The sequence below is a fragment of the Eretmochelys imbricata genome, chromosome 3, assembly GCF_965152235.1.
Source record: "Eretmochelys imbricata isolate rEreImb1 chromosome 3, rEreImb1.hap1, whole genome shotgun sequence".
Classification (NCBI taxonomy): domain Eukaryota; kingdom Metazoa; phylum Chordata; order Testudines; family Cheloniidae; genus Eretmochelys; species Eretmochelys imbricata.
Window position 1 is genome coordinate 107,093,511 of NC_135574.1, and position 24,679 is coordinate 107,118,189.

Below are 24,679 nucleotides of genomic sequence, written 5' to 3' on the forward strand. Positions count from 1 at the left end.
GTATAATCTCAATGCCAAACACATTTTCTTATTCCTGTTCATGTTGCCACTTGCCAGCATATTCTCACTGCAAAAATACATCAAAAAGCCCACTCTGCGTAATCTCTGGGGTGAAACATTTGTCATTTATTTCCTTTGGCTTTTATTAATGGTTTTAAGTACAGCCTATAATTACTGTCTCTTTGAAAAAATTAAGTCCTTCTGAGTAACAATGAAGGAAATGAATAAAAGCTTTGGATAGCACATGATAGTATAGGAAGTAGAGATGCAACTGGTAATGTATTTCTTATCATCTCCAATAGGCCTGTGAACCTTCTCCAATGTTTATAATGGTGCAGTTCAACCTGTTATATCCTGCACAGTGATGTGCCATTTATAAAATAGTGTTTCCTGTGTTCATAATGCTTCACTGAGTCACTTTTCTGTTGTTATACTTTAAAGATGTGTGAGTAATGAATAACAATTGTATTCACATGCTAGCTATGCCTGTTGTCTTCTGCCTAACTTATTGATCCAATTCAATACAAAATCAGAAGTACCTTGCTTCGGGAAATGGGAAGCAGCAAAACATGGGATGCCCTGTAACCGTACCATAAACTAACAACGTGAGGGGAGGAAGGTTATGTACTCTTGCTTCATCCACTCTTTTTCTCCATCATAACATGAGTGGTGCTGGTTAGTGAGCGGTTAAAGCTTTGGAGGGTGTTCTTCTATCCAGGAGTGTATTAAGACAATCTGGGGCCCTATGCACACCATTACCTACGGGTCTGCATCCAGAGCTCCTCCTTTCTTCTTTCACCAAAGAGAAGTAGCAGGGGTCCTCCCCCAGAGAGGCTGGGATAGGAGAGAGAATTCCTCCTTCTCCCAATATTACTCCACCAGTTGGGATGTAGCTGCTTGTACAGCTAGGCCAGGCCCATTGCACTCTTTTTCTTCTGCCATATGCAGAGTTCTAGGTTGGGAAGGTGTCAATAGGGACCCTCTGATCAGTGAGTTGTCAGATTGATGTTCCTTTTGAGATGAATAGGTGGTTCATACAGCTACAAAATATTGTCCCAGGCTGTCTGCTGGCTCAGGTAGATGTCACTGCCAGACAATTCCCCTGTCCCCATCTTAAGAAAATATCAAAAGCTGATCATTTTTGGCCAAACCCCTGCCCCCCAACTCTTTCAGGGCAGGGGGTTTGGCCAAAATCCAAAATATCCAAATTTAAAATTTTAAAATCCAAATATTTGATTGAGAAACGCAGGAGTATTCTGCAAGGGAGTTGTAATTCAGATGCATCATGCCCCTATTCTCTGTGGGCTGGCCTCCCTGGCCAGATTCCATATTCAATGAAACATGATGGTCTCCCCTCTTGCTGAGTCATTGTGGTGCATCATAGGAGTCCCTGGCTGTTCTGACAGAAAATTTTCAACCAGCCCTAGTCATTGCTTCTCAGTTCATATTTTGAAGATTTTCTTCAAAATGATGAGGGGCAGAGGAGATAAATTTCCTTTTTTCTTAAATAACAGCTTAGAATGTGATGTGATAGCCTGACTCTAGGAGATCATAGAAATGTAGGGCTGGAAGGAAACTCGAGAAGTCACCAAGTCCATCCTCCTTGCACTGAGGCAGGACCAAGTAAACCTAGATCATCCCTGACAGATGTTTGTCCAACTTGTTCTTTAAAACCTCCAGTGATGGGGAATCTAGAACCTCCCTTGGAAGCTTATTCCAGAGCTTAACTACCCTTATAGTTAGAGATTTTTTTCCTAATATCTAACCTAAATCTCCCTTGCTGCTAATTAAGCTCATTACTTCTTGTCTTATCTACAGTGGATATGGAGAACAATTGATCACAGTTCTCTTTATAACATCCTTTTACATATTCCCCCCTTAATCTTCTTTTCTCAAGAATAAACATGCCCAGTTGTTTTTAAGCCTTTCTCATAGGTCAGGTTTTCTAAATCTTTTATCATTTTTGTCGCTCTCCTCTGGACTCTCTCTCCAATTTGTCCACATTTTATTAAAGTGTGACACCCAGAACTGGACACAGTACTCCAGCTGAAGCTCACTAGTGCTGAGTAGCAAAGGACAATTACCTCCCATGTCTTACATACAACATTCCTGTTAATACATTCCAGATTGTTAGCCTTTTTTTACAACCGCATCACATTGTTGCCTCATATTCAATCTGTGATACACTATAACCCCCCAGAACCCTTTCAACAGTAAGATTGTAGGTGAGATTCTGTGGCCTGCGTTGTGCAGGAGGTCAGACTAGATGATCATAATGGTCCCTTCTGACCTTAGTATCTATGAATCTATGAGTATTACTGTTTGGCCAGTTATTCCCCATTTTGTAGTTGTGTATTTGATTTTTTTTCCTTCTTAAATGAAGTACTTTGCACTTGTCTTTTTTGAATTTCATCTTGTTGACTTCAGGCCAATTCTCGAATTTGTCAATATCATTTTGAATTCTAATGCTCTGGTACAAAGTGCTCTTAACCTGTCCCAGCTTGGTGTCTCATCTGCAAATTTTATGAACATACTGTGCACTCCATTAACCAAGTTATTATTGAAAATATTGAATGGTACCAAACTCAGGACTGATCCCTGTGGGACCCCATTAGATAGGCTTTTCCTGTTTCAGCTGCATGTGTGTGTTCAGCTGTGTGCAGACGTGTGTTCTTTCTACATGCTGCACTGACTCTGGCCAGATAGCCAGTACATCAGGCTCTGATCGAACTGCCCAATAAGACCACAAGACTTGGTTTAGTAGTGAAAGCACCCAGCCAGGTTTATTGTCAATGAAGCACAGTAATAGCACCTGTCAGGCTCTATGAGGATATTAAGACGTATGCTCATGACAATGGACGCAGCTCAGTCAGTGGAAGGACTTTCCACTGCCCCCGTCGGCTGGACAAAGACACTCCCTCTGAGATACATCTTTATACACAGATACAAACAAATAATGTATTACCCCAACATATCAGGGTGACACCCATTTCCTTGTACATTTTGGTTTGATCAAAACATCTCTATCCATCATGCTGTCATCCTGACCTTATCTTTCAGATGGATCAGTGTGTTCCTGTTATGTTTGGGGAATGTGCTGGTATCGAAGGTGTTCTGGTACCACCTTTCTGGAATGTGTTTGTGAATATATTCTTATGCCTAGCACTACTGAGGAATGTGTGTTTCTGCAATATCAGCCCTGTTCTTGTCAGATTCTGTGAGCAGAGCCTGCCTCTTGTTTGCAACTTATCTTTGCTTTATATTAGCAAGTTTTGACCGTTACTTTAGCCCAGGTCCTCAGGCCTCATACCAGGCCTCTGATACAAGGGCTTATGTTTCAGGCCCTCTTCCTACTACAGTGGATGCATTCACCCTCTTCAAAAGTGAAAATAATCCCATTCAAAAATGTTGTCTACCTGCAACAAGGTGTGCCTGTTCTTGTTGCTGCTTTATGAACTGTTCAGATACTTTTTAGTATAGTTAAGAGAGAGGAGGAAAAAATAGAAACATTACTATGTAATCAATTTAGTGTGTTGCAAGGTGATAATAGAATTGTAACTTACAGCAGTATTTTTTTCCTCACAAATCATAAATATATTTTTCAAGGAACAAATAACACATTTACACTTTCATGAATTGAAATGTTACTCTTTAGTTCCTCGATGTATCATTTTAATCATGTTTGCTTCACTGTTAGCTCTGACTGGCTGCCAGACCTAACTGTGTTGATTGCTTGTCCTGAATATAAACTTGTCCCTGGGGCTAACCTCCTTCCTGATATGCCCTGTCAACTTTTGGTTTAGATCGACTTGGGATATGGATCTCCTGTTGTCTTATCTATACCCATCAGATAATTAATTAACCTTTGTGGTAAGCTTTGTATTCCTCTCACCCTTTGATGGATCTTATAGTTTATCAGAATTGCAATTCATTAATAATGTAGGCCCTTTGGTTCAAACAGTATCCTCAGGGGTTCTAGGTTTTCTTGCCATATATAAGGCAAAGAAATAGTGATCTCATTTTTCAAATCAGCCACTGGTGAATCAATGCTCCCTTCCTTTCTTTCATGCTTACTTCCTAATTTCCTTTTCTCTTTACTGCTGCTATTGATGCCTATAATTTTGTTATGTTATCCTATCTTTCCCCCTGTGGTTTTGTTTAGTTTGATTCTTTTGTGGAAGGTGTTCTCAAAGCATTGGTTGTTTTTATAATGGTGTTAACTTCTTATCAGAGTTTATGTCCTTCGCCTGTGAGCTGAAAATCCAAATTGATGATCGGCTACGATCTTTTTTTGAGGGGAGGGAGGAAGATGGGCATTTATTGCAGACTGCCGTTTAGGCGCACTGGATATAATTAAGTGATATCGTAACTGTATTTGGCTCACCATGTTTAGTGGCCTTCAAACTAAGGACTCCACTTTTGTGGCAGCATGGTTTAATGTCAGCATGGGTTGGGGCCCAGTCCTGCAGACCTTATGGAGTTCTCCATCAGCCAAAACTCCCATTCAGTCAAGCCTGAGTTCAAGACTAGGCATAATATTTCACGAATTATTCCAGGAAGAGTCATGATAGGGTTGTAAATGAAGGATAGATAATTCAGTTTTGAAAAAATAAGAAGCATCCCATTGTCCCACATTCAAACCAAATCTGAACTTTTTATTTAGGTCTGGAAAAGCTGGCTCATCTTTACTTTCCCCATTCTCTGTTGTTTTGATTTACCTTTGCAATTCCTACTTTCAGCTTGGAGCAGAAGTGCTGTCATACCATGAAAGATGCTGTTTTCCTGGTATTTTTTAGCCCCATCAGAAACAAAAAAATATTGTGAAGTGCTAAGGGTGAAATCCTGGCCCCACTGAAGTCAGTGTGAGTTTTGCTGTTGACTTTAACAGAGCTAAAATGTCATCCTAGATTTAGCCAGATGGCCTATTTTCATGAAAGAGGTCCACATATTACTAGGGCAGTTCTACAGATGCAGTGAGCTCAGATAAACATCCAAACTTATGAGTATTAGTTCAGATCAAACCTCTGACTCTTTTGAGGTTCACTTTTCACTAGTGGTAAACTGTGCTTACAATGAATGCAAGTGATAAGCACTGTGGGTGATGGTACATTAATGAGTCAGAGACCTGCTAAAAGTTAAGATGTCTCTCTCTCCTATCTACTCAATGTGTGTGTGTTAGCAGATGTCAAACCCTTGATTCCCATTGTTTCATTTAACAGCTGGGTTAACAACAGTTTCCAAATCTCCCACTGGTAGGTAGTGATATCAGTAGATGGACTGGGTATTTCAATAACTGTGAATCTTTGCTGTTGAAGCTCACTTGATGTTCCCTATAAATCTTATTCTGAATGCAATAACCTCAGTTAAGTTTAGCATTTATAAATACTAGGTAATGTGGTGGGTCATTCATGGACAGTATTCTTTAGAAGTAACAAAATCTGAATTTTGCACCTTCAAATATGATATGACTCCCAATTGCACACTGACTAGACTCTTGGCACTTAGCAACACACATTTTCCCATTGGTTCAGATGACAGGCAGAACTCATTTGAGACAAAACGAAACAATTTCCAACTGGTGGGCTTGATTAGTGCAGGTGACATTAAATAATTAACAAGTTCTCTTTCAGCACCATGCTTCGTGCTTTAATTAATATCGTTCCTTAAAATAAGGAGTTGTTTACCATTACTGCTTCTGCAAGCTGATTGCTGCTCACAAAAACATCTGAGACAAGACTATGCCCAGGGGATTGCTTTCACTTCATTGTTTATAATAACTACAAACAAAGAGCTGCAAAAGCTCATCTCGCCATGAGGCATCCTGACAATCTGCCAGTTTAGTCCCCAATAATAATGAGACTGGCACAAGCAATAAACTCAGTGCTAATCTAATGAGGGCCTGTTTCAATCGCCCATTGATATTACAGCAGCTGCTAAGCACCCAATGTTGAGGACATACAAATAAGAGGTATGTCTCCAACCAGTTGAAGGATAATTACCCCCTCAATATGGCCTTGCTAGTATACAGAGACTGTGTCATCTTTTTTTTTTTCCTTTTCCCTCTCAGAGAGTTCATTCAGACAGGCCCTCTTAGTCAATGGTGTAAATTGGATGGGGTCATCTGTCTTTGCTGAGCTGGAGAAAAGGTTCAGTTAGTGTTTCAGCAAGCATCCATGCAGATAGGAACATACATGTGATTTACAGTCTCGTGTATACAAGAAGTGTATGATGTCACTTCCTTCACTTAGTTCCTGTGGTGAATGCAATTATGAACAGATGGGCAAATGACATGATTCCACTGCTAATGAACTTCCCTACTGGGGAAGAGGACAGTGCATTACCCTTTTGTACTTCAGACTTTTAATTATCACTTTTTTTTCCCAGCATGATTATTACACACGCTCACATCTGAATTTAAGTCATTCTGGATATAGTTAACTAATTCCATTCTGGCCAGGAAAGAACAAAGTGCTGTGGAAACAATGGAACAAGGCATTTACCAAATGGCAACACTATGATTAAAATGTACATTTTGAGAATAAAATATCCATGGTAGTGTGAATCCTTAAACCCTCTTTTCTCCATTTTTCACCCACTCCTCTTTCCCTCCTATTACCCTTCCCAACAATGACAACGAATTGCACAGCAACAAGCTTATGTGGCTGAAGATCTCATGATACAGTCTTGTTCTTACATAAGAGAGACAAGGACTAACTGCTGTTGGGGAGAGAGACATTACATTGTTTTAGCTGTGCTAGGAAGAAGGAATAGAAAGTTACTGGTTTATAAAGGATTTTTAAAACAGGAATTCCTATTTTTGCCCAGCCATAAGCAAAATATAGATCTGGAAAGATTCAAGTTCAGGTTCTAAATTTAGACCAGAGAATCTTTATGTAGGTTCTAAATTGTTCAAAATGCATTCTCCCACCTCTGAAATATGTATCTTAATACAGATGTCTTGTGAAAGGGGAGATCCCAAGCATCTAATTATTGTCTGTCTTTTCCCCATCTCCTGAAATAAACTGTTGAGGGAGAGGAGAGGACACCTGTGAATTCATCACATTAAGATGATAGAAACTATTACCCTGAGGGCTTTTCTACACCGTGAAGTAATGCACCGTACAAGGCTGTGAATTCTAAAGCTCATATTTAACATAGTTCTCATTAGTTGGTCCATATAGACCCTGCTGGTGTGCTTTAATATAAAGCTGTTTGGAACAGTACTACATTAAAGCATACTAGGGAACCTTCCGTGTGTACTAGAAAGGTCTCTATAGACCAAATAATGTACAACATGTTAGTGAACTTTAGAAATGACATCCCCTAGAGTGTATTACCTCACTGTGTAGACAAGTCCTGAGCGTACAGTTCATTCTCATGTTTATATCATGGTCACCTTTCAGACCAGTCATTGACACACAATATTACCACTAGAAGGTGCTTACAGTCTAGTGTGTGCCAACTCCCTAACCCAGAGCTGAAAAAGAAGGTGGACTTCATTGGGTTCAGGCAGTGACTGGTAGTGTAGCCTCCATAAGACAGCTCTCGGTGGTTTTGACAGCGTACAGTACATAGATTTGACTCACCAAATATATCAGGAGAAATTAATAACACTCTAATGTGTTAATCATCTGCATTCCAGGTCAGCTTTTAATCTCAGACTGTGATCCTGTGACCATTCTTATTCATCACCTTTTTTATAGTACTGCCTCAGACCCAACCAAGAAAGGGGCCCCATTGCACTAGGCAGTGTACAAACACAAAGTAGTAGACAGTCCCGGCCCTGAATCTAAATAGACGAGACAGATGTGGATGGGGGAGACGGGACATAACACACAAGCCAAGTGAACAATGTGATGGCAGCAGTTTTTTCCCAATGCCAAAAGGGTGTAATGGGAAACCAAAGTCTGTCACGCTGTAACTGAGACTATGATCGACTCCATGGTATGAAGAGACAACTGAGTGAGCTGAAGTGCTAATATATTAGACAACTGCACTGAATTGTCCAATGTTTAAAAAATGAACATTTGTAGCCGTGTCGTGATATACTTGAGTCTCTGGAGCTACTATCTTCCTGGAGCAGAGAGGGACCTGAGTATTCAAAGTAGCGCAAACTGCTAGTAGCTTCCACGGTAACACACGGCAAAATCAAGGCTTGCTTTGCAATGAATGAGGACTGCAGCTCATCCTTAGGGCTGTAGATTCTCTTCAGTGCTATCTTTTGTAACCCCTCTATTATGGGCTGACAATTTATATTATCATTTCAATTTCTAACGACAACTGCAGCAACAAAAAAGCTTTTGAGAATCTCTAGCTCATTCTTTGCTGACTCCCAGCTACCTGCCTATCTAGTAATCCTGCTAATTTGGTGATGCCTTTCCCCTCAGACCCTGACATTTACAGCAGGACTTGATCTCCTATGCAGACCTTCAGCTGCTCACAGTAAAATTGAAGATGTTTTTAAAAGTCAAAGCTATTGACGCTATTTTTTGGAACAGGCTCTAGGACTGCATAGGTTTAACACAATAGAGCTTGAGGTTTACCAGGCAAAGGGAGTATTTTCTGCCAACTTAATTTTTTATTTGGTCACCCCTGATGACAGAAATCATGCCTGCCTCTTTTACTTTAAGCTAGAGATTGCAGGTCATAACTGGACTTCTGCATTTTTTACTGAGCATTAGCTACTGTGATATGCTGGCTGCCCTTCCATTCCATACACCTTTCCATGTATTCATCAGATGTCATAAAACCTTGCACTTGCGGCAGATAATGCTGAATCATTCCTGAAAGACTGCATGAAACTGGCACAGCCCCTTAATCCCTTGAATGGCCACATGTGATGCAAGATGAAAAATGTGCACTTCCTTTCATGCTGTACTTAGGTTTTTGACTGTACCAAAAGCAGCACAGTCAGGTGCCAGGCCCACCAAACTTCAGCAGCAATTGTTAGGTTTTTTTAAGGGTGAGGGAAAACCCAGGATGAGGAGAAGCAGGTGTGATGGATTGCCCCCCTTTAAGGTGCCACCTGATGTCCTGGCATACCACTGAGTCCACCTGTTGTGCCAGCCTGGGGCCCCTTTACCCTGTCTTGCTGAGCCAGGCTCTTCAGCCTCCTCTAGCACATACACAAGCAGGGCCACACCCGGCTGCAGAAAGACACAGACACTGAGTTCAGCTCTGGGAAGACACAGTTGAAGAGATTCGCCCCAGCACTCAGGTGCCCACCTGCCTTGGATAGCAGACCCAAAGGTATATTCTCTTGTGCTGTATAGAAAGATCTGCACAGCGCAAGTTCATAAAAACCTCACCTTCTCCCTCAATGTGACGAGAGATATACACAACTTCTTGCCTTCCCCCCCCCCAGTTAGAAATTGCACAAACTGGGTTTAATAATAAACAAATCAAATGTATTAACTATAAAAAGGCAGATTATAAGTGAATATAAGGGATAGCAAACAGAACAAAGCAGATTACTGAGCAAATAAAACATACATACTAAGATTAAGATTTTAGAGAGACTGGTTTCAAGAAGTAATTTCTCACCCTAAATATTATTTTAAGCAAGCTGCAGAGTTTCTGTAGCTTACAGTTCCAGTTATTTCTTCTTACAGACTGGATCCCCGTCTCAATCTGGACTCACCCCTGCCTTTACCCTCAGATCAGTTCCTTTGTCCCTTCAGGTACTTTCAGCAGTCTTTCTTTTTGGGTAGGCAATGGAGGGGGGTCCTGTTTGCCTTCCGCCCCAGCCTTAAATATGATTTACATAAGATGGGAATCTTTTGTTTCCCAAACTTGATCTCCCCCTCCTCTTAGTGCAAAATTACTAGAAGTCCAAGATAGTGTTTAGTACCAGATTACAGGACTGCCTGACGTAGTCGTGTCACAGCTACATCCCAGGACAACTGTCAGGAAGGAGCGAGATTAGTATCTTCACCGTCTTGTTTTTCTTCCTAACAGCCCATCAAGGCTGATGGCCTGCTGTCTGGTAGGTGTCTCCCAAATACATGCCCAGTTGTAATTGTTGCATATTCCTAACTTTAGATACAGAAATGATACATGCATACAAATTGGATAACCAGATTCAGTAACTTATAACCTTTCCAATGATACCTTACATGAACCATCTTGCATAAAGTATATCTTAGTTATGCCATACTCATATCATAGCCATATTTCTATGAAGAATACAGGAAGTAATGTCACAGCAGGTAGACAGTTTCTGGAATTGCTCTAGCACAACCTTCATTATCAAATTAAACAAACTAATGATCACACAGAACAAAGGAAAAAATTACCTGAATAGCTAGAGAATTGCCAGAGCTTGAATAAAGCAAATCTAGTTGAGCAGAGAAGGAGAACTGTGGCAGATTCTTTGTCTGGCCTAATCAGCGTTACCCCGAGTGAGCTGGGCCAGTGGTCTTACTTCACCCTTTTCCCCAGGGGGAACTAGGAAAATAGTAGGGAAGGAATCACTGACAAGTTCTAAGGAGCCACATTGCAAAATCAAGGATTCCTGTAAAGCCTTGTTCATTTGAAATTAGGGCTGGAGACTATTAATTTCTGGTTTCAGATCCTTAAGAAAGTGGGCAATTAAAGGGGTCCAGTGACTAGAGGGCTTTAAATGGCTGTGGCTTAGATGGCAATGTACTGGGGTCAGTAGAACATCTTCTTATCATATGTGGAGCTTGCCAAGCCAATTTATGGCACCCTCATCAATGCAGAGCAGGGCTCTCAGGCCACCATCTCCAGACACTTCCTACTTGCTGCCCTGCATCTTGGGTTTTCCTTCACCCTTTCCCTCCTGATTTTCTCCTCAGATCACCATCAAATTTGGTCAGAGGGAAGGTGTCAGTGATGTGTAACATTGTCTGTCTTTGGCCATAGCCGCATATGTGAAGGCTGGCTACACATTGACCCTGGCACATTGAAAATTGGTTCAGAAAGGCCCATTAGCAGCGTGGCAAATCAAAGATGAGTGTACGCATGGCTGGGTCAGTTATAAAAAGTGGAACTAGGAATACCAAACTTAAATTTGATGTGATGTCTAAATCACAGCCTCTTTTTATTGCTCAGATTTCTGTGAAATCTAGTTTAGTATAATAGAAGAGTACTCAGACTCCCCCACCCCTCCTGCTTCTGGTACTAGTGGGTAGACTGTCAGATATTTTTTCCTATTAATCTGATATGCAAATGAATCCTTTGTTTGCCAGGTATTGTTTTAATAAAAGAGATCATTTATAACAGTGCTGCAAAATGATTTTACCATCTATGAGTCATAGTAGGCAGCAATCAGTTTGTACGTTTGTAAACAATGGACATTTTAATAACAGGAAAGCAGTTTTTAAAGGATTTTATTAGTAGCAAAGGAAAAAAGCAAAGATTTAATTTACAGTGGTGGAATATCAAATTATTTAAACTTTAAAGTGAAAAAACTTTGCAAAATATTCTACCAGAGATAGTTTATAATTGTGCTCATGCAAGTTGTGATACACTGAAACTACTTAAACTACTTTATATTTTACATTCATGAGTAGAAAAGTTTTAGAATAAGGATCTCTAACGTTGAGAATTTTTGATCTTCAGGGTTTGAAAATGCTCATCTGGGCCTTGAAAATACTGTAATTTGTTTGCTTTTTATTCCTGCTATTTAAAATAGCATTGGCCAAAATAAACTAAAGAAGAACACTTTAGAGACATATGGCCCATTAAGGTCTTCCATTATGGTGATAGGAAATACTAATCAACCTTTGTCTCAGTATCCTGACTTCAGAAATCTAAATGTCTGTTCATCTAACTTGAGCACATAGGATTGGGATTTAAGTGAAACAAATGTAGCATTGGCAAAGATAAATCAAAATGGACAGATTAAATTTAGTTAGCTAACACAAAATGTTAATAAAAATGTTATATGGCTTATGGAGATAAGTTTGGGGTTGGGGGAGATGCACATAAAAATCTCTTCATTATTTGCTTTCCCAATGGGGTGGGGGGTGTTAAAGGACCTTCTGTTTAGTCTGGATACGATTTTTTCACTGATATTGTGTATAGGAACCATATACTTGTATATAATATATTTAAAAGCATATACATATTAATTATAGTTTTGTCTTACCTTAAATCAACAAAATAGATGAAGAGCAGATATTGGAAAGGGGCAAAAGGGAAATGAAGATACTGTAGGATAGGAGAAAGAAGGTCCCCTATGAAACTCACATAATGGCTCTTCACCTCAGTTTACCTATCTGTACAATGGGTGCTCTAATGCTTACTTGTGAGGCTTGATTTATTAACATTTGTAAACGTTCTTGAGATCCTCTGATGAAAACTGCTATATAGTGCCCAGCCAGCTATTGACATTCACGAGGCTCATAAGAACATAAGAATGGCCATATTGGGTCAGAACAAAGGTCCATCCGGCCCAGTATCCTGTCTACCAACAGTGGCCAATGCCAGGTGCCCCAGCGGCAGTGAACCTAACAGGTAATGATAAAGTGATCTCTCTCCTGCCATCCGTCTCCACACTCTGGCAAACAGAAGCAAGGGACACCGTTCCTTACCCATCCTGGCTAATACCCATTAATGGACTTAACCTCCATGAATTTATCCGGTTCTCTTTTAAACCCCGTTATAGTCCTAACCTTCATAACCTCCTCAGGCAAGGAGTTCCACAGGTTGACTGTGCACTATGTGAAGAAGAACTTCCTTTTATTTGTTTTAAACCTGCTACCCATTAATTTCATTTGGTGCCCCCTAGTTCTTATATTATGGGAACAAGTAAATAACTTTTCCTTATTCACTTTCTACACAACACTCATGATTTTATATACCTCTATCACATTCCCCCTTAGTTTCCTCTTTTCCAAGCTGAAAAGTCCTAGCCTCTTTAATCTCTCCTCATATGGGACCCGTTCCAAACCCTTAATCATTTTAGTTGCCCTTTTCTGAACCTTTTCTAATGCCAGTATATCTTTTTTGAGATGAAGAGACCACATCTGTACGCAGTATTCAAGATGTGGGCGTACCATGGATTTATATAAGGGCAATAAGATATTCTCCAGCTTATTCTCTATCCCTTTTTTAATGATTCCTAACATCCTGTTTGCTTTTTTGACTGCCGCTTTGCACTGCGTGGAAGTCTTCAGAGAACTATCCACAATGACTCCAATATCTTTCTCCTGATTAGTTGTAGCTAAATTAGCCCCCATCATATTGTATGTATAGTTGGGGTTATTTTTCCCAATGTGCATTACTTTACATTTATCCACATTAAATTTCATTTGCCATTTTGTTGCCCAGTCACTTAGTTTTGTGAGATCTTTTGGAAGTTCTTCACAGTTTGGTCTTAACTATCTTGAGCAGTTTAGTATCATCTGCAAACTTTATCACCTCACTGTTTATCCCTTTCTCCAGATCATTTATGAATAAATTGAATAGGATTGGTCCTAGGACTGACCCTTGGGGAACACCACTAGTTACCCGTCTCCATTCTGAAAATTTACCATTTATTCCTACCCTTTGTTCCCTGTCTTTTAACCAGTTCTCAGTCCATGAAAGGATCTTCCCTCTTAGCACATGACAACTTAATTTACATAAGAGCCTTTGGTGAGGGACCTTGTCAAAGGCTTTCTGGAAATCTAAGTACACTGTGTCCACTGGATCCCCTTTGTCCACATGTTTGTTGACCCCTTCAAAGAACACTAATAGATTAGTAAGACATGATCTCCCTTTACAGAAACCATGTTGACTTTTTCCCAACAATTTATGTTCTTCTATGTGTCTGACAATTTTATTCTTTACTATTGTTTCAGCTAATTTGCCCGGTAGTGATGTTAGACTTATGGGTCTGTAATTGCCAAGATCACCTCTAGAGCTCTTTTTAAATATTGGCATTACATTAGCTATCTTCCAGTCATTGGGTACAGAAGCTGATTTAAAAGACAGGTTACAAACCATAGTTAATAGTTCCGCAATTTCACATTTGAGTTCTTTCAGAACTCTTGGGTGAATGCCATCTGGTCCCGGTGACTTGTTATTAAGTTAAGTTTCTCCATTAATTCCAAAACCTCCTCCAGTGACCATTCCATCTGTGACAATTCCTCAGATTTGTCACCTACAAAAGATGGCTCAGGTTTGGGAATCTCCCTAACATCCTTAGTCATGAAGACTGAAGCAAAGAATTCATTTAGTTTCTCTGCAATGACTTTATCGTCTTTAAGTGCTCCTTTTGTATCTTGATCGTCCAGGGGCCCCACTGTTTGTTTAGCAAGCTTCCTGCTTCTTATGTACTTAAAAAACATTTTGTTATTACCTTTTGAGTTTTTGGCTAGCTGTTCTTCAGACTCCTTTTTGGCTTTTCTTATTACATTTTTACACTTAATTTGGCAGTGTTTATGCTCCTTTCTATTTACCTCACTAGGATTTGACTTCCACTTTTTAAAAGATGCCTTTTTATCTCTCACTGCTTCTTTTACATGGTTAAGTCACGGCAGCTCTTTTTTAGTTCTTTTACTGTGTTTTTTACTTTGGGGTATACATTTAAGTTGAGCCTCTATGATGGTGTCTTTGAAAAGCATCCATGCAGCTTGCAGGGATTTCACTCTAGACACTGTACCTTTTAATTTCTGCTTAACTAACCTCCTCATTTTTGCATAGTTCCCCTTTCTGAAATTAAATGCCACAGTGTTGGGCTGTTGAGGTGTTCTTCTCACCACAGGAATGTTAAATGTTATTATATTATGGTCACTATTTCCAAGCAGTCCTGTTATAGTTACCTCTTGGACCAGATCCTGTGCTCCACTCAGGACTAAATCGAGAGTTGTCTCTCCCCTTGTGGGTTCCTGTACCAGCCGCTCCGAGAAGCGGTCATTTAAAGCATCGAGAAATTTTGTTGCTGCATTTTGTCCTGAGGTGACATGTATCCAGTCAACATGGGGATAATTGAAATCCCCCACTATTATTGAGTTCTTTATTTTGATAGCCTCTCTAATCAACCTTAGCATTTCATCGTCACTATCACTGTCCTGGTCAGGTGGTCGATAATAGATCCCTACTGATATATTCTTATTAGAGCATGGAATTACTATCCATAGAGTTTCTATGGAACACATGGATTCATTTAAGATTTTTACTTCATTTGATTCTACATTTTCTTTCACATATAGTGCCCCCCTCCTCCCCCGACATGACCTGTTCTGTCCTTCCGATATATTTTGTATCCCGGAATGATTGTGTCCCATTGATTGTCCTCACTCCACCAGGTTTCTGTGATGCCTGTTATATCAATATCCTCCTTTAACATGAGGCTCTGTAGTTCACCCATCTTATTCTTTAGACTTCTAGCATTTGTGTACAAGCACTTTAAAAACTTGTCACTGTTTATTTGTCTGCCCTTTTCTGATGTGTCAGATTCTTTTATGTGAATGTTTCTCGTCTGATCTGGCCCATACTTTATCCTCTTCCATCCTCTCCTGAGGCTCAATCCTTTAGTCCACATTCAGGCAAAAATATCTTTGACTTGCTAGTTCCAGGCAACCCTCCTGCTGAGTAAGGATTATGGGAGCAGGAGCCTCAGTTCTGAGAACAGGAAATATATCCTCTTACCTGTATAATTGGAGTCTTTCTTCTATCTTTCAGTTAATTTTAATGCTTACCTTCATTATTTTTGCCAATGTATCTCTAGCTGATTTCACAGAACTATTAATCTGCACATTTGAAGACTCTAAATACAAGTATAAATGAATTATGCCTGTGCTTCCAAAGACGAGGTGCTCCAGACTAGTCCAGAGGGGGAGAGTGTAGGGGGGATGAGAATAGTGGGGCTGGAGAAATGTACATGACCCCAGATTTGCTCCCACACCAGTGCAAATGTGTTCCTTTGTCTATGGGCAAAAGAGCTGGTGGTTGCTTTAAAGCCATCTGCTTTCCATTCCATTCAACAGGTGGTATCAGCTAGATATATAATACACCACCTACTCACAGCCGCTAGTGTAGGGGAATTCCAGGAGTGGGGTAAGGCATCCTTAAAACCCCGGGTGATCCTTCATTGCTGTCATAGATCCTTTGGCTGCTAGAAGTCAGGTTCAATTTAGAGAAAACTTATTGATGTTTACAACTCAAAAATATTTTGAAACATTATATTTTCCTTTTCAAAACAATAGATTCCATAGACCAAAAAGTGCCCTTAGAGTGAGGAACCCCATTCTGGAGTTGCTTGGGTGTGGGAGAGGGCCTGGATGCACAAAAACAGTTGGATGCACAAGTCCCAGTTTTGGGACCACTGTCCTGCACAAAGCTCCTGTCTACACTCACTTGGCACCTATGTTTTTGCAGCTTTCCCTAGCTGCCTATGTTTCTGCCTTTGGGCCTGCGCACTGCTGCCTCAGCCTAGGTGTCTGGACACTTATCTCCACCTAAATCCCAGGGCAATTCATAAACCAGCAAAAGACAGGCATTCGGCTGCCTAAATTATATGCAGGGCCCAAGCCAGCAGGTGTATGGTTAGAACACACCTACCAGAGTGGGCCTCTCAGGCAAAATCATGCAGAACAGCTAGGCTGATGATGACTTCTCTCATAGCTTTTAGTCCAGTGCTTAGTGTACTCACCTGGTATGGAGGATACTGCTGGTTCAAGTCCTCTCTTTACCCACAAGGGGGGAGTGGGGTGGGGGGTGGTGAGAGGGATTTGAACAGGGCTCTGACACCTCCTAGGTGTAAAAATAAAAGGAGTACTTGTGGCACCTTAGAGACTAACAAATTTATTAGAGCATGAGCTTTCGTGCGCTAATAAATTTGTTAGTCTCTAAGGTGCCACAAGTACTCCTTTTCTTTTTATGGATACCAACTAACACAGCTGCTACTCTGATTCCTAGGTGTAGGCTCTAATCACTGGCCTATGGAATATCCTGATGTATGGCCAGAGACAAAGAGAGGGCACAAGCATAAGAAGGACTCTGTAGCCTTGTGATTAGAGCACTTAGCCAGAATGTAGGAAACTCCAGATACAGTGCTCCCTGCTTTCATTATTTATCTCAAGTGCAACAACTTCAACAGGAGTGATTGAGAGAACCTCTATTTCAGAATATGTCCTTCCCCAGTGACGAGAGCATGGACTTGAGAGGGCCCTATCACTGCCTTCTCCTCAAGTGGTGGTGGGGGATGAGTTGAATAGGGGTCTCCCACATCCCAGGTGAGTACCCTAACCACTGGACTAAAATTTATAAAGGGAGTGCCTCCTGCTCCCCAGCTTATTGCTAAAATGGCATTGCTGCCAAACTCCAGGGGAGGGTTCACAGCTGAGAATTGCTAGCACAGCTAGCCACCTCCCTGCAGCCTGGGTTTAAGTGCTTAGCATATACCCCTCTAGCCAGCATCTCCCCTTGGCTAGCTTAGATGGCTCCTTGCCTGAAATATTGGCTTTTGTGGATAGGAAGAGTATTTTTCCCCATTTGTTGCATAGGGAACCTAGGCATCAAACTCAGGCTTTGTGAGATGCAATGATTTTCTAAGTACCTAAAAAAGTTAGGCACTGTGAACTCCTTTTGTGCATCCAGGTCCAAGTAATTATGTAAACTAGATTTGTCCTGGGGAACTTAAACTGTGTGGGCCAGTCTATTCTGTTCATTGCCAATGGCTAGTGGGTATGCTTTGAGTACTGTAATGACACTCTGTTTGGTGTTAAAGGAATCTTTCTGAATCAGTTGTTCTCGTCTTTGGTTAGCTGGTAAGACACACAATCAGCTAGATATTTTTCCATATGGAAAATATATTCATTAAACACAGCATGTGAAATCACTGACATAACCGGAGCAGTCAGTCAAATATGAAATGGAGCTGTACAATAATGGAAGAATTAATTCAGACACTAATGGACAGGAGGAAAAAGGCTTGCATCCTGAAGTAGGGAGATTACTGGCCATAGCAACATAAACACAAACACTATTTGATGCATTTATTATCTAGTTACATTAGATTATTAACAAAACAGTGGAGCAGATTAAGATACAGATGACGTTGTGTTTGGCTTATTTTCAGAACCACTTTTTCCCCCCCACTACAAATGACATTCTCAAAGAAATCCACATCAATCTAGTCACACACACACATGCACAATCAGTGCAAACTGCTCACTACTGGAATCCGATTTTATCAATATTATAGTGGATTTGAAACAAAATGGCATAGGAAAGGGAACCCAGTAAACACAGCCACTCTGAAAAGTACTAAAAAGGAACTTCTCTGTTAAGTCTACATTCCTTCCTTTTCAATAATATTCATCCCCTGCAGGAACTCTGTTCTTAGATTTCAAGCAGAGATGGGAAAATGCAGCAGAAGTTGGGCTTTTGTGAGCCTGTCAAACTTGCTGACATGTTTTGCAAATTGAACATTAATTTTGTGAAACCTTTTCTCCACATCAATTGAATCTACATTGTTTAAGAAACAATTAAAAGGACCTTTATTTTTTTTCCAAGGGGAACCTGTGCAGTAACTTTGTACATTCTGGCCCAGCTGTGGAGGATCATAAATAACCCCAGACCAAAGAACACTTTAACGAGGTGGTACCTGTTTGAGTGCATTTTCTAAGACATTCTAAGTAGCACATTAATTTCCAGTTCACTCTATTACAGTAAACATTAAAGTCATGATGAAACTCCCCACGATAAAATAAATAAATAAATGGTTCTATTTAAAAAAAAAACCCAAATAAACTGGCAACAGGAAAATTATTTTGCTGCCAACCACGGCCCTGGGGTTTTAATTAGGGCCATGATTCTGCACCTCTGCCACCAACAGGAATTTCACTTTTGGCATCAGTGAGAGCAGGATCAAGCCCTTAATGCAGTTTTAGGTCTCAGATTTTCTATAGGAGTCTAGATCTAAAATACCCAGGGTATTACTATAAAGCCCTAACTGGTTCTGCTGTATTTTGTATTTGTACTTCTTCATAATGTTAGAGAAACTTTCTATTTTGAGACTGATTGTGCTAAGCCTTTGTTATGGTCTCAGTCCAGCAAAGCACTTAAGCACACACAACTTTTAGCTTGTGAATAGGGCTTTTAGCAGTGCTTTGTTGGATCAGAGCCTTTATGATTCAGTGCCACACAAACCGCCTATAGTGATGGCTTCAGCCACATGAGACATTATCTCATTGGTTATGCTACCATCTGATGCCTAGAGCCTTCATAACCCTCATGGTTTTTGGTCTTTCATCTTCCCTAGCCAAATCTCTGGATTTTAGCTTTTATTTCTCCACTGAGGCAAAAATGGGATTGGTTATAAATGTTTAAGGTCAGAAGGGACCTGTGATGGGGCTCCACTCATAGGTGCTGGAACAATTTGTATAGTGTGGGTGCTGCAAGCCATTAAACAATACTATAAAACCTGTAAATGATGGAAACCATTTTAAATCATGGGGTGCTGCTGCTCCCCCAGAACCCCTAGTTCCAGCACCTATGGCACCACTCACCATATTAGCACCTTCTGCTGGTCATCTTGGTGATCAGCTCCACAGATCAATATGCCCGCTCCCAGTGGTGTCTCACCCACTGTCACTTCTGCTCCTGGACCCATGCCACTACAAGGATTGTAGCATCCTCTTCATGGCACAGCCCTCCAGCCAGTCCACACTCTGCACTCCTCCCTCCTGGGGGCCAGTACAGCAGTCTAACTGTCCAGCCACCTCCTCAGTGGCAAGTGAGGGTTGGGGAGACCCAGGACCACCCACTACTCTGGGTCCTAGCCCAGGCAGCCATGTGCTGCATCCTCTCAAACCTCTCAGTACATTTCCCTGGGCAAGCACCTTCTTCACCCTTACCTCAGGGTCTTGGCATGCCAATCTTAGCAGCCAGCCAGCCAGCTAGGAGCTCACTCTCACTCCCCTATTCCTGCCCAGGACGCTCTGTCTAGGATGCTATCTTTCCCTGCCTGCAAGGCAGCAGCAACTCCTCCCTCCTTGACCTCCAGGGAGCAACTGCCCCTGTTCTGCCCTGCAGCTCTTTTTATATGGGCCTGCCAGGTCCTGATTGGCTGCTCCTCGCAGCCCGTCTCCTGTTGGCTGCTTTTCGCACAGCCTTCTTAGGGCTCCATTAACTCTTTACAGGCCAGTGTGGGGCAAATTCCCCATCACAGGACTATTGTGATTTTCTGGTTTGGCTTCTTGCATAATGCAGGCCATAGAATTTCACCCAATACTTCCTGTTGAGAAACACAACTTCTGGTTGAGCTGGAACATCCCTTTTTAGAAAGACACCCAGTCTTGATATAGAGACTGCAAGAATCCCTAGGTAAGTGGTTCCAGTGATTAATTATACTTAGTATTAAAAATGTGTGCATTATTCCTATTCTGAATTTCACTAGCATCGGCTTCTAGTTACTGGATCTTGTTATGCCTTTTTTCTCATCTAGATTCAGAAATCTTCTCCCCATGTAAGTATTTACAGACTGTGACCAAGTCACCTCAACTTTCTCATGGTCAGAATTCTTAGAGGTAGAATAACCATTCCTGTATTTTCTACCACCACCAGGAACTTTGTTTCCACTAGTGTACTAGCAGCCACTTTAACGGCTTGAGCCATACTTTTTGTGGTGACAGCAGGACCTGACACCCACTCTACTCAGATTAGTCATTGAAAGTGGCACAAATAAAATAGAAGTTCTTTTATTGAGGGTGAGCTTACAGTAAGCCCTTTTTCATGTCTATGTGTGTGGTGTGGGTGGGTCAAGTAAACAGCTTCCCTTTTTGTGTGGCATCAGTAGGAGCTGCCCACAATTGTGGCCCCAGCATTAATGGTAGTACACAAGGCATGCATTACTTCTGTTGACATGTATCTTAGTTCTGTTGATTTCGCTAATAGTCATCTAATATCTAATTTAATTAGGGATATGGTCGGGTCAAAAAAGATGTTTTTACTTAAGTGTTTATTGGAATCTGAATTTCTTAGAGATGAATAAGGTCAGTTAAACTACTCAGAGCAGCTTCCTTACATGAGGTAGTGATTGCAAATAATTGTAGAGAATGCATGTATATGTATCTTACACACACACGCACACACATACACATGTAAACCTAGTAGAATAATTGCACACAATGACACAGATACCATCAAGATAACACACAACTAATTAAAATCACCCCTTTATGTCTGTAAACTTAGTGGGTGAAGCATCCTCTGTAATTCATCTTCTTTTTAGCTTGGAACCCTCCAGATGTGAGAGATAGGTTGTCTGATCTTGTTAGTCGCTGAAGTCAGTGTGGTCTCGGCCAGAAAGGAGATATGAACTCCTTCTGGAGATTTTGGAAAGAGCCTCACAGATGAGAGAAATGGTCAGTGGTCAGGCTGCCTGTCGGGGACAGTGAGGTTCAATTCTCCGCTTGCTGTGAGACCATCATCAAATTCCTTAGGCTCTCTGTGCCTCAGTTCCCCATCTGTAAGACAGCAATAATGTCATTTCTCTTTCTCACAGGGTTATTGAGAGAGCCTATGGTAATGGGAGGCACATAAGTACCATAGCTAGATAATTTGTTTAGACTTGTTTCTCTCCATAGGTCAGGAACTTTGGGAAGATTCCTACATTTTCCTATGGATAAGAACATAAGAACAGCCATAAGAACAGACCAAAGGTCCACCTCGCCCAATATCCTGTCTTCCGACAGTGGCCAATGCCAGGTGCTTTAATGAGAATGAACAGAACAGGCAATCATCAAATGATCCATCCCCTGTCGTCCATACTTTCTGCATAATAGAGATTTGTGAAGACTCAGTGGGAGCAAATGGAGCACTTACCTTAATACATGCCATATCACACCACGTTCCTCAAGAGGATCCTTGGGAGCAGAGACAACAACAAAAAAGGAGGGAAAATAAAACAAAAAACTTGCTCCCTAATCCATGGGTGGTAAAGTCAAGGGGGAGCTAAGAAAAGAGCTTCCGGCTGCCTGTACTCTTGTTGCTGCTGCTGCTCTTTAGCCTACATTTGAAAATTTGGGTTTAAGTAACATGCTCACGCTAACACAGGGAGTCTGTGACAGAGGAAGAAATAGAACTCAGGACTCCTGACCTCTGTTCTGAGCCTCAAGAATAAGTTTACACTTCCTTCCTCACTCCAAATAATGCACTTGGCCAATTGTACAACACAATTCATGAGTGAAAATTGCCTTCTTGAATCCTCTTATGTCCTGATGCATTAGATTTGATATACCTGGTAATTCCTGACCCAGCTAATGTAACTGAAACCTTGATTATAGTTCTCACAAATGTCTACTCCTTTCTTGAATCTTGCTATAGACGCTCTCTTCTTTCTCTCTTTCTAAAGCTAATTCCATTAGAAGTAATGTAATCGCCTGGGTCATCGCATAATGCCCAATGTTTAACTGAAGTGCAACAAGTGTCACTGGCAATGTAGGCCTAATACAATAAGTAAGAGTGTGTGTTTGTTTTTATGTATTATCTACTGTATTTTTTCTTACTTTAAAATTTAAAAAGCTGAAATCATTTAAGCCCTCTTCTCCTTTTCATTAAGCAATTCAATTGTGTCTTCATTTGTAGCTAATACATTCATTGCTTACTGCTAAAGAGTACTGGAGCAAAAGAATACAGGGAAAATTCATTTTACCTTGACCAGGCATTTAATTGCCTTCTAATGGTCAGAAATAGTGCAGCATTAAATAAGATGTGGCAAAACTCACCTCTGTAATCTGCAAGGGGAATCTCATTTCCTCCCTGAAGACCACTGTTGCGTAATTTGCAGCAGTCACATGCACATCATAGGAAGTACCATTTTTAGAACCAGGGGAATGAACTCATGAGTTTATTCCGTTCCAAGCTCTGGAACCAGTTTGTTGTGTGACCTTGAGAAACTTGTTAAACTTTCTATGTCAGCTCTCCCATTAACAATTACCCACCTCAAAGTCCCTTTTTGGGCTTCCTGATGGCCTGAGGCAGGAAGGGTAAGCAGGAGCTCTTCAGAGCACTGAGAGAACACATGCTACTACTGTGATTCTATATGGCACTCTCACGTAAGAGGCAGGGGAGAAACGTCTCGAGTGGGGCTGCAGTGGTAAGAGAGTTCTTGCCATGCAGTGTTTACAGTCTAATTTGAATAACATGCTGTATTGCATGCACTCCCTTTTGCCTTTGTTTGTTGTATCAGTGATCCATTTACTATGATTCAATTCTTTACAATGTATTTGAACTTTGCATGCCGCATTTCATGTCAGACTGATAGCTTGCTTTACATTTAGAATCCATCTTAAAATCTGTGTAGGTTTGGCCTTAATTAAAGTGGAGGGCTTTTGCGGGGAGAGAGGTGAGAGGTGAATGATTTTTTTCTGGGACTATACATTTACATTTGACAGCTGTATTTTCCGACACATTGGCACTCCTATGCAGCATACAGTAGAGTTTAACAGAGCAATCGACAGCAGAAGCAGTAGCAACTGCAGCAGGCCTCGGTAGCAGGCTGTTTCATACTTGTGGGGAAAGTGAGTCTGGAAATTGATTTGGGACTCTTTCTGTGGGCTGTTGAGGGGCCTAAGTGTACCACAGAGGTGACACACTTAATCTCCAGGAGGGAAGAGGAAAAGGAAGTTTGACTGCATCACTAGACACAAGGCCCTGTCATTCAGCTGATGGAGCAGCACTGATGACAGCTCTAAAGGGATCTGTGTCTGCCTTCGTAGTTGGAGGTGAGGTACCAAGAGGATGGCTGATGACAGGGATGGGATGGAGGGAGATTTTTCTAGTAGGTAGGACAAGTGGCAGGGGCTGCTCTCATTATCCTGGGAGAGCTGGAGTTAGCACAGCTCTGTGCAACAGCAAACTCCAGCACAGCTGGCAGAAAGGAGGACTTAAACCGCACGATAAAAAAGGGACAATCTAAGTTCAGTTAAAACTAGTCACCCAAAATGTTCATTTAACTCACAGTGTAGCTCAATATAATATTTAGCTTGTAAGGTTTTTGGCCTAGAGTCTTGTTGTATGTATTGTATTTACCAATGCCTGTCACAGTAGGACTCGGATCCCAATAAAGGCCTCTAGATCCTTCTGTAATGTTAAGTGTAAGACTGTGTCTGAATGAGCTCTCCCCTGCCATCTATTGATGAACTGGGAGAAGAGACCTAAGGAGCAGATCATATTTGCATGGACACACCTGTTTTGCCTTGGTGATCATCAGACAGACCTGTTTTGCCAAAGTGTCCAGTTCTAGCTATTTTGGATTAAAATTCACTTTAGTCTTGAATGCAGGGGTAATGAAATGCTATTATCCTTATTGTATGACTAAAGAGCTGCAGAACTGTACCTAACATGCCCTAATTGAAGGGGTCACCCTAACTGGAAACTCACTCACTAACTGAAGCCCAATTCAAGGGACAGTCAGAGGGGATGGATGTGGGTGTTTCTGTCTGGTGCTTTGGAGTTTGTTTAAAGTGTGTTAGGTATTCTTTGACCTTTCTTTAGTGCTTAAAAACAAGCTGATCAGACTCACTTTGGAGTTCTTGTTTCTGTTCAGTGATCACTAGAACTGGAATCACTGATGAGGGGGTCTAGGAAGCTGAACCTTAGACCTTATGTGTGAAGTATGGTACTGAAAGACAATGCAGAGTATACAATAGCAGTGAGGTACCCTATTACGTGGTGAAATTACTAAGAACTAGGCTAAGTGGGGAAACAGCACAACACAGCA

The 24,679-nt window shown here is 41.1% G+C and overlaps 1 long non-coding RNA gene across 1 annotated transcript in view; it reads left to right on the top strand.

Moving 5' to 3' along the window:
- The window catches only part of LOC144262135 (uncharacterized), a 105,747-nt gene extending 83,904 nt beyond the window's left edge, over positions 1-21,843 (top strand). The window contains exon 3 of the long non-coding RNA XR_013345491.1: positions 21,543-21,843. This is a non-coding gene — a long non-coding RNA (uncharacterized LOC144262135). The remainder of the gene's footprint in view (positions 1-21,542) is intronic.
- Positions 21,844-24,679: the final 2,836 nt, after the last annotated feature.